The sequence below is a fragment of the Triticum aestivum genome, chromosome 4A, assembly GCF_018294505.1.
Source record: "Triticum aestivum cultivar Chinese Spring chromosome 4A, IWGSC CS RefSeq v2.1, whole genome shotgun sequence".
In the NCBI taxonomy this organism is placed as follows: Eukaryota; Viridiplantae; Streptophyta; class Magnoliopsida; order Poales; family Poaceae; genus Triticum; species Triticum aestivum.
Window position 1 is genome coordinate 3,223,550 of NC_057803.1, and position 11,570 is coordinate 3,235,119.

Genomic DNA, 11,570 nt, shown 5'->3' on the forward strand with positions numbered 1-11,570 from the left:
GTGCGGCAGAGGGGTGGGAAGGGGGCGCTCGTCGATGGGGGGAGGGGACGCTCGTCCCTGATCCATATCGGGACGAGGAGAGGAGAGACGTGGGAAGTGGGAGGAGTGGGTTAGGGTTCGGTGTCCCCTGGGGGGGGGTTAGTAGGTGAGGTGGGGTGGGCCGGTCCGGCCGGGCCGGCCTGTAGCTAGCTGGGCCGAATGGCCCAGGGGGAGGTTTCGTTTCCTTTTTTTATTTATTTGTTTTCTGTTTATTAGTTTTCTATTTTATTTTCTAGATATTTTTGTTTTATAAAATATACAAGTAGTACCTAAATTAGTGTCACAAAATACCCCAATGCCACAAAAAGTCTGGTGACAAAATAAAATAGTTTAGTAATTTATTAATTGTAAAAGGCATTTAATTAATTGTTTTTGCTACTGTTTAAACCCTTATAGTTCATTTAAGCATTTTATAAAAGCTTGGTTTCTCCACCATAATTGCTTACGATTTATTTGAAACAACCCGAACATTTTAGTTTTAATTTTTTTGAAAACTTTTGTTGTTTGCTTTTCTTTTGAATTTGAATTTGAATCGGTTTCGAACTAACGCAAGATTAGTAACCCAATAAGGTGACGTGGCATTATTAGCAGAGGTTACTGTAGCTTGATTATCCGGGCGTCACAGGGGCACCCCAGTGGTTGAGCGGTGGAACCGCTCAAGCACCGCTGGGAGGCCGCCTGAAGAGCACCAACGAAATAACTGCCTGTGACCCCGGTTGTACTGCCCGGTCACCATCACCAAAGCCATGGTCAAGTGTGTGCAATTAGACTAGATGGCTTGAGGAAGGGAAGGCTTGGGGTAGAGAAGGCACGGGGAAAAAGGTGGGTCTCCAAGAAGCCAACAACAACAAAAAAGAAAATGAAAGAGAACCACACTTGGAGACCCCAACACCTAGAGCCTAAGAGAACAAACTAAGGCAAGGACAAGAAGAACTAACACAAGGCACAACACTATCAAGAGGGTCGGTGGCCGTAGCCACCTATGTATGAGTCAATTGGTATGGCACCGCGAAGAATTATCCTTGGGCCCATGACCAAAACTCGTCTTTAAACAAGATAATGTGAAAGAGTTGATCAATTTATGCATAATGGGGGAGGAAGAGTTCATTGAGAGAACACCACTCCCCCTATGTCCATGCCTACATCTAAACAAGATAACAAGTTGAGTATGGTGGGGTGTGCAAGGGTTCAAGCAACATTGCTCGAATCAATGATATTTAGCTCATGCCTTAACTCACGAAATCTTGCTTCATCCAAGGGTTTTGTGAAAATATCTGCCAGGTTATCATGAGTGTTGACGTAGTTGAGCTCGATTTCCCCTTGCCTTATGTGATCCCGGATGAAGTGATACCGAATCTCAATATGCTTCGTCTTGAAGTGTTGCACCGGGTTGAGAGAAATCTTGATGGCACTTTCATTGTCACACCAAAGAGGCACTTTGTCACAAATGACACCGTAATCCTTTAAAGTTTGCCTCATCCATAAAAGTTGAGCACAACAACTACCGTCAGCCACATACTCCGCTTCCGTGGACGAGAGAGACACACAACTTTGCTTCTTGGAAGACCAACTCACCAAAGAGCAGCCAAGAAATTGGCACCCTCCGCAAGTGGACTTCCTATCCACTTTGTCCCCCGCCCAATCCGAGTCCGAATAACCTGCAAGCTTGAAGTTTGCTCCTCTTGGGTACCATAAGCCAAAGTTTGGGGTATGAGCCAAATATCGAAAGATTCGCTTGACCGCCACAAAGTGACTTTCCTTAGGTGCGGCTTGAAACCGTGCACAAATACCCACACTCAACATGATGTCCGATCTAGATGCACAAAGGTAAAGCAAGGAGCCTATCATGGAGCGATATACCTTTTGATCCACCGCTTTACCATTGGGATCAATGTCAAGTTGGCACTTGGTGGGCATGGGAGTGGAAGCCGGTTTGACATCACTTAGCTTGAATCTCTTGAGCATGTCTTGAGTGTATTTGGCTTGGTTGATGAAGGTTCCTTCTCTCTGTTGCTTCACTTCGAACCCAAGAAAAAACTTCAACTCTCCCATGGAAGACATCTCGAACTTTGAGGTCATTAGAGCGGAAAATTCCTCATTAAAGGATTTGTTAGGGGAACCAAAGATAATATCATCAACATATAATTGGCACACAACCAACTCCCCTTTGACCTTCTTAGTAAAAAGAGTGGGGTCGATTAGCCCAACTTCAAAACCACGGTCTTGTAACAACTCGGTAAGGTGGTCATACCACGCACGTGGGGCTTGTTTAAGGCCATAGAGTGCCTTATCGAGTTGATACACATGATCGGGAAAGGAGGGATCCTCGAACCCGGGGGGTTGCTTGACATAAACCAATTCATTAATAGGACCATTAAGAAAAGCACTCTTCACATCCATTTGTTGTAACTTAAAGTTATGATGAGAAGCATAGGCAATTAACATGCGAATGGATTCAAGACGAGCAACGTGAGCAAAGGTTTCATCGTAGTCGATACCCTCGACTTGGGAGTAGCCTTGTGTTACCAAATGAGCCTTGTTGCGAATGATAATCCCATGAGCATCTTGCTTGTTCTTGAATATCCACTTGGTTCCAATGACATTGTGTTTCACCGTTGGCCTTGGCACCAGTCTCCACACTTTGTTGCGCTCGAAGTTGTTGAGTTATTCATGCATGGCATTGAGCCAATCCGGATCTTCGAGCACCTCATAGACCTTTTGGGGTTCAACACAAGAGACAAATGCGTGATGTTCACAATAGTTTGCTAATTGTCTACGAGTTCTTACCCCCTTTCTTAAGCTTCCAAGCACATTTGTCATGAGATGATCCTTGGTGGAGATCTTGGAAGCAACCTTGGCGGCTCGACACTCCAATTCCTCCTCGGGCGTGAGACGAGGAGTGGTCACTTGATCATCTTGAGCGTCTTCTTGAGCTTGTTCTTGATCTCGTGGAAGCTCTTGATCTTGAACTTGCTCGGAGGAGGGAGCTTGACCTTGGGCATCACTTGATGTTACAACACCATCTTGAGATTGATCTTGCCCTTGGTCTTGTTCTTAAGGTTGAGGGCCCTCACTTTGTTCTTCGGAAGCGTGTGGGTCTTGGGTTGGTGAAGGTTCCACTTGAGTGGAACATTGTCATTCTCCTTTGGCCACAAGGGGTTCCTCAATGGGTAGGATATGACCAACACCCATTCTTCTTATGGCTTGGGGAGGAATTTCATCACCTATATCACAAGTACCACTTTGCTACACTTGGGAGCCATTATTCTCATCAAACTCCATGTTACACGTTTCCTCAATAAGTCCCGTGGACTTATTGAGAACACGGTAAGCATGATTGTAGCATAACCAACAAATATGCCCTCATAAGCTCTAGCCTCAAATTTAGACAAACAAACACCTTTCTTGAGAATGAAACACTTACACCCGAATACCCGAAAGTACTTGAGGTTGGGCTTGTTACCGATGAGTATCTCGTATGGAGCCTTGTTCAAGCCTTTGCGGAGGTAGAGCCGATTAGATGCATGACATGCTGTGTTGATGGCTTCAGCCCAAAAGTTGTAGGGAGACTTGAACTCCGCCATCATGGTCCTTGCCGCATCCATCAATGTCCGATTCTTCCTCTCTACTACACCATTTTGTTGAGGGGTATAAGGTGCGGAATATTGATGCTTGATTCCCTCATCACTCAAAAACTCATCCAAGGTGTAGTTCTTGAACTCGGAGCCGTTGTCACTTCTTATAGTCAAGATCTTTGTATTGTGTTGTCGTTGAGCTTCATTTGCAAAGTCGATGACAGTTTGTTGGGTCTCGCTTTTCCTCTTGAAGAAATATACCCAAGTGTATCTTGAATAGTTATCCATAATCACCAAGCAATACTTTCTACCGCCAAGACTATCAAAGGATGGAGGCCCGAAGAGATCCAAATGAAGGAGCTCCAAAGGCTTCTTCGAGTAGATGATAGTCGTGGGAGGGTGAGCCTTCTCATGTAGCTTTCCTTCGATGCAAGTACTGCAAGCACGATCTTTGGCAAAACTAACATTTGTTAGTCCACGGACATGATCCCCCTTGAGAAGACTTTGCAAAGATCTCATATTGATGTGGGCTAAACGGCGATGCCAAAGCCATCCCACATTAACTTTAGCCATTAGGCATGTCGCAGTCTTAGTGGGTCGCTCCAAAAAGTTAATCACATAGAGACCATTCTCGACATGCCCAACAAAGGCTACTTTAAGAGTCTTGCTCCACAAGAGGGCCACGGTATTAACATCAAAGAAAGTGGCAAAGCCCATGAGTGCTAGTTGGCAAACGGAAAGTAAATTATATGCAAGGGACTCAACAAGCATGACCTTCTCGATCGTAAGATCATGAGAAATGACAACTTTGCCGAGTCCCAATACCTTAGATGACGAGGCGTCACCCCACTCGACGTTGGTGGGCGTGGATGGAATCTTTTGCACGTCCACCACCAAGTCCTTGCTTCCGGTCATATGATTAGTAGCTCCACTATTGAGAAACCATGATCCCCCACCGGAAGCAAATACCTACAAGAGATCAATGCTTGGTTTTAGGTACCCATTTTGTAATGGGTCCTTTGATGTTAGTAACAAGGGTCTTAGGAACCCAAGAATCAAAGTCCTCATTTTTCACAATCTTAGGGGGAGGACCGGCATGATTAAAGTGAGTGTAAGGAATCGGTCCACCATAAACAAGTGGTGGTTCCATATGGGCAAAGATGCCGGTGCCATTTTTACCACTAGAAGAAGGAGCCTTTTCACTACTAGCTTCCCCCTTGTCGGAGTTAGCATCCGTCACCTTGTCCGTGGGATTACCCACTTCCAAAGGTGCGGTAGATAGTTTAAGCCCTTCAATGAATTTAGTAAAGATGCTTTCAATCTCGGTCGTCATTGAGGTTTTCAATGTTTCCAAGGCTACATTGAATTCCTCACGGGAAACCGAGGTTCCCCCATCACCCGTAGACGAGATCGGATTTACACTGAAGTGCTCCTCCACACCGTCTACGGTGTCAACCATACTCTTTGGACAGGAAAGTCCTTAGTAAAGAGACGAGGCTCTGATACCAATTGAAAGGATCGATATGGTTGACTAGAGGGGGGTGAATAGGCAACTAACAATTTTTAACTTTTCTTTACCAAATTAAACTTTGCATCAAAGTAGGTTGTCTAGATGTGCAACTAGGTGAGCAACCTATATGATGCAACAACAACGAACATACAAGCAAGCAAGAGAAGTACCACTAATAAGCTTGCACAAGTAAAGGTAAGAGATAACCAAGAGTGGACCCGGTGAAGATGAGGATGTGTTACTGAAATTCCTTCCTTTTGAGGGGAATTACGTCTCCGTTAGAGCGGTGTGGAGGCACAATGCTCCCCAAGAAGCCACTAGGGCCACCGTATTCTCCTCACGCCCTCACACAATGCGAGATGCCATGATTCCACTATTGGTACACTTGGAGGCGGCGACCGGACCTTTACAAACAAGGTTGGGGCAAACTCCACAACTTAATTGGAGGCTCCCAACGAAACCACGAAGCTTCACCACAATGGAATATGGCTCTGAGGTGACCTCAACCGTCTAGGGTGCACAAAGCACCCAAGAGTAACAAAATCCACACAAAAAAATATGGGAAGCAAATATCCTTTGGTGGAAGTGTAGATCTAGGTCTCCTCCTTCAATCCCTAGCAAATCAACAAGTTTGAGTGGCTAGAGAGAGAGAGAGAGAGAGAGAGATCGGGCAAAGAGAGCTTGAGTAGTATTAATGGTGGAAAGAGAGAGGTAAGAGGTAAATATGGTAGGTGGAAGAAGCACCCTTATATAGCAACCCTAAAAATCCAACCATTACTGTGTTCTCAGTACTGCAGCGGTACAACCGCTCCTGGTCTACCGGGACTCACAGTTTACATGCAGAACCCTACCAGGCGGTACAACCGGGCGACCAGGCGGTAGTACCGGTTGAGAAGAACAACCGGACCAACCGCCCAGCCACCGCCCAACCACCGCATAGGAACATAAGGGAGTCACCCCTGAGTGCGGTAGTCGAGCGGCACCGGGCCGGTGCAACCGCATGGCCTCGAGCGCTCGGGCGGCTAAGTCCTGAGCAGTAGAACCGCTCCGGACACCAGTGGTACCGGTATGACCGGACCAACCGGGCCACCACCGCACGAGTACTGCATCAAAACAGAGACCAGACCGGTACTTGGGCGGTGCTTGGCCGGAACAACCGCCCTAGTCCTTGCTGAGCATTGGCGGTACCACCGCCCGGAAGCAGCGGTACAACCGCTCGAACAAAACTGGGTAGCGCCAAGACCCAGCTGTACAACCGCTCCAGAGAGCGGTACAATCGCTGGAGCCCATAATAAGCAGTAGGGAGGAAGGGGAAGAGCTCTCTCTCATAGTTTAGGAAGGCAAGAGAGGGGTGAGGTAAGTATAAGTGAAATGATACCCCCAACACTTTCCAATGTGGATTCCCTCTTGACAGTACGGGTTCCCTATGACCAAAAGAGATAAACAAACATGTAGAAAACACCGTCTTCGATCTTTTTTTCTCCAGAGAGAATAGCTAACCGAAGAGGGCCTAAAACCGAGACCTGAAACATTTAGCATAAGATTAGGCCAATAAAGGGTTGTCATCATCCTCCAAAACACAAAGTAGGGAAATGACCTTACACTCCTGCGCCCCACAACACCTGCACTCCACCTGCTCGATAAAATGATGCAAAGAGTAAGTGGTCAGAGAGAGAGAGAGAGAGAGCGAGAGAGAGAGAGGGAGGGAGGAGTGTTTCGCTGAAAAGCGGGTCCCGCGTCCAACAAAACATTTTGATGTAACGGTGTGAGAGATTGATGCCAAGTCAGCCTGATTGGCGGGCCCCATCTGTCATAAATACACTTAACAGAGCCAGATCCACCAATCAGTAGTTTTTGCAAAACAATTACACGAGATGTGGTGCTTGAAGAGAAAATGTATCCTAGTGTTTTCGCAAACCTAGCCTTCAAAGTGGTGATTTTTTGCAATTTACTCAACCAAGGATGATTAGTTAGGACAAATTTCAAGTCCTAGATTTGTTGCAGTATCACCGTCCAGCGATTGTAGTACAAGTAGGCTTGGGGGTTGTTAATTAGAAAGGATTGAAAGTTACACGTAGGTGAACTATATGAGGTTCGAATCCCCTCTTGTTCCTCAATATCTTAGTGGCAGACTGCTGGCTTTTAATTGGCTGGTCGTAATTTTGAATCCTGTTGGGCATATTACTCCGGTTGTTCCGATCTTCTTCCCTCTGGTATCTCGCACCTGCAGTATGCGAACGACATGATCATTCTTGTAAAAAACGAAATGTGTTGTTGCAAACCTAAAATTTCTCCTCCTTTGCTTTGAATCCATGTATGGGCTTAAAATCCTCCTCTGGTATCTCGCACCTCTAGATGCTCGTTGGCTGAGGCACAACGGGTAGCTAACCTTTTGAATTGCCAACTTGGTGCATTCCCCTTCAAATACTTAGGCATTCCTATTTCCCCTCCAAATATATGTTCTAAAGATTTTGCCTCCACCGTGCTTAAAGTGCGCATCAGGGTTATGTCATGGCATCGCAGATACAATACTTCGACGGGTAAAGTTTGTCTTGTTAATGTGTGTCTTTCTTCCCAACCCATGTTTCCGATGGGTTTCTATCGTCTCCCGGAAGGTACCCACACATATTTTAATACACATCATTGAAAGGATCGATATGGTTGACTAGAGGGGGGTGAATAGGCAACTACCAATTTTTAACTTTTCTCAACAAATTAGGGTTAGCAACAAATAGGTTGTTTAGATATGCAACTAGGTGAGCAACCTATATGATGCTAGCAACACAAGCAAGCAAACGATACAACAAAGTAAAGCAAGCACAAAGTAAGGTGAGAGATAACCATAAGTGGAGACGGTGGAGACGAGGATGTGTTACCGAAGTCCCTTCCCTTTGAGAAGAAGTACGTCTCCGTTGGAGCGGTGTGGAGGCACAATGCTTCCCAAGAAGCCACTAGGGCCACCATATTCTCCTCACGCCCTCGCACAATGCGAGATGCAGTGATTCCACTAGTGGTGCCCTTGAAGGCGGCGACCAGACCTTTACAAACAAGGTCGGGGCCGTCTCCACAACCAAACTGGAGGCTCCCAACAACACCATGAAGCTTCACCACAATGGAATGTGGCTCCGAGGTGACCTCAACCATCTAGGGTGCTCAAACAACCAAGAGTAACAAGATCCGCAAGGGACTAGTGGGAAGAATCAAATTTCTCTTGGTGTAAGTGTAGATCTAGGCCTTCTCAAGCAATCCCTAAAGAATCAACAAGTTTGATTGACTACGAGAGATATCAAGCAAGAATGAGCTCGTGAGCAACAACGGAGCTTAGGGGAGGAAGAGATCGTCAACTAGAAGAAAGAAGACTCCTTTTTATAGTGGGAGAGTGGATCCAACCGTTATGCTCCCATAGCCCATGCATAACCGGTAGTACCGCTGGGGTAAGCGGTACTTTCGCTGGCACGGAAGTGCCGACTACGTAGTTCAACTTCAACCTGAGCAAGTCAGGGGCGGTAGTGCCATCGGAGCGGTACTACCGCGTGGGGTTGAACTGGAGCAGATACCCACGGTAGTAGAGGAGGGCAGGGCAGTAGTGCCGCCGGAGGCGGTAGTACCGCCTCGAACTGCCGCTCTACTTCCGCCCATGGAACAGAACCATTCCAGAACAGTTTGGTTTGTGTATGTCGGATTTTAAGTTTATCTCAGGACATAGGTGTCGCATCGAGATTATATGGAGTTGGTTCACCCCGTATTTCAAAAAGAAAAGTAAGGCCCCAATTTTCTTAAGACTCGAAGGTTTATTTTGAGTGGTAGGACAACCACACTATTAAGAATGGTTGAGGTGATTCAATAAGGGTGGGGGTCAAGCATAACATATACACCAAGCCATCCTAATTCTACAACTAAAAATATGGGGTAAAACTATTTTCTATGTGCCTTGTGCCACATACCTCGTGCTCACGGGTCCAGGATGTCTCTCTCGACACCTCATGCGCATGGACGTTCTGACCACCTGCACGTGCATGGACGTTCTGACCACCTGCACACCCTGTTAGAATCACCTCAAATATTGTTAGGTCCACAACTCTCTGGACACCATGTGCACATGGGGTCTAGGGTTTCACTCTCGGGTGACCCCATGTGCACATAGTCTTGCCCGTGCGATGGGTATTTATACTCACCCTTCTTCCTCCTCCAACCCTAACCAACACATTTGAGTTGCTCATCCATTGCTACACCTCAAAAACTTGATTCCTTTCAATCACACTACCCAAACTTCACTAAACTTTTGAGATTGGAAGAGAATCACCCGATCTATACTTCCACCAATCCAATTTCTGACCCCACTCTTGTTTATCACCAAACTTGTTACTCTCAGATATTTTATGGATCCTATGCGGTTGGAGTCAAGGACATGGAGCTTCCTTGCATGCGGTGTGCTTTGTGAAGTTCACATCCGGTAGACGTTTTCAAGACCGACCACGAGAGATTGGAGGCCCATCCATTGGGGGTGACTCAAAAGGGAGGCCAGGGTGAGCCACTTGGTGGCGATTCGAACCTTTGGTTTTGGCACCTCTACAATTAGATTATCACTCCCGAAAGAGTGTGAACTTGGGGATACATCCTTATCTCCGACTTGTGTGGTTTATCCTTTACCATTCCTTTACTTGCTTTGTATGTTTGTTGACTTGCTAATTATCTTTTTGTTTTGCTCAACTTACTAATAGGTTGTTTGCCAAATAGTGTGTTTCTCACCATAGCTTGCATTTCGAGAGAACTTACTTATCCAAATTTTCCTAAAATTGGTAATTAACTTAAATTTGTATTCTCCTATTCACTCCCTCATCTAGTCGGCCTCTTTGATCATTTAAATTGGTAGCAGATCTTTGACTCTTTATATGTACTTAACTGTCTAAAGAGGATGGCCGATCATAGGGGCGAGGAAGTGGACCTACTACAAGGTGGGGAGAACCAAGAAGTTCTTACCCGGCTACTTGGAAACCCCGTCGCCAACCCCTTTGTTTCCTTGACGGTAGCGGACTTCACTTAAATGATGTTGGAATTAAAACCTTGTTGTGTAAGGAAATACGCTAAAAGCCTAAAACGTTAAGGATGAGGTGGTATTCGCAACCCCGCACCTCTGTAGTCGACCTTTTCAATCCTTTCATGAAGTTTAAGTGAGATCTGACCATTGTGGAGGCAGCCGATCTAGGGCACACTCCGGCTGATTGAAGCTTAGGGTGCCCTATAACTACTACAAAATTTGTTAAATACAAAATTATGCATCATGTGTGTCAAGATTTTTTATTTTATTTTGGTGTAGTATGTCAAGAATTTATTCATCATGCGAGACATAGCTCCGCTTCGCCTCTCGTGTTGGGGCAAGTTCGCCTTAGTGGGTGGGCCTATTGAAGTGGTTTTGGGAAGGCTCTATCGGTCGGTTTGGACCAGTTTTAGAACCTTCCATCATTTTTTTTATTTTCTGTGTAGTTTATGGCTTTCTCTGGTTTTCTTCTTATTCTTCTTCTTTTCAAATACTTGCCTACATTTTTAATACATTTTACATAGACATGTAAAGCATATTCTTATACACGTTAATCATTTTTCAAATACACGGCGAACATTTTTCAACACATGTTAAACATCAAACACACGTTCAACATTTTTTGAATGGTATGAAACATTCTTTGTAAATTACGCGAACATGTATAAGCATTTCTTTTAATGTCATGAACATATTCTAGAAATGTGAACATTTTTGAAAATGACACATACATGTTTTCGGATGGTATTTTTTAGCATTACATGAAAACTTTTTACATTCTATAGAATTTTGAAGTACATCTGACATACATATTTTTGAAACACGTGCTTTTTTAAAAAAGTCCTGAAAGTTTTCATGAATAGTACAAAAAATGAAACATTACCTATTTTTTACATTGTGTAAAAAGAAGCCATGAAAACTATTTTTTGAAACACGAAATTTTTTGAAGGTCATGAACAATTTTTGAATGCTATCAACATTATTTGAAAGTTGCGTGAAAATTATTTTAGACTTCATTACCATTTAAAAAATAATAATTTGGGATATAAAAGAAGGAAAAACACAAAACTAAAACAAAGAAATAACTTTCAGCTGGGACGGCCCAGTATAGCTTCCCCTTGAGGCGACAGGTATTGCCCAGTTAGCTTTACTCGCTCGTGTCGCTATAGTTGGCTATCCTCTGGTTTCCTTTGGGATTCTTTTCACCGGTTTTCCTTATTTATTTTCTCGATTGTCACAGATTTTTTTTTCTTTTCTTCCCTTCTTCTTCGTTTTTGTCGGGATTTGTTTGTTTCTTTCTCGTTTTTCTCTGGTTTTCTTGCTTTCTTCGTTTTGCACTGGTTTTTCTCTGGTTTTCATTTCATTTTTTGTTTTTTCTCATCGGTTTTTTTGTCTTTTATCCTTTTCA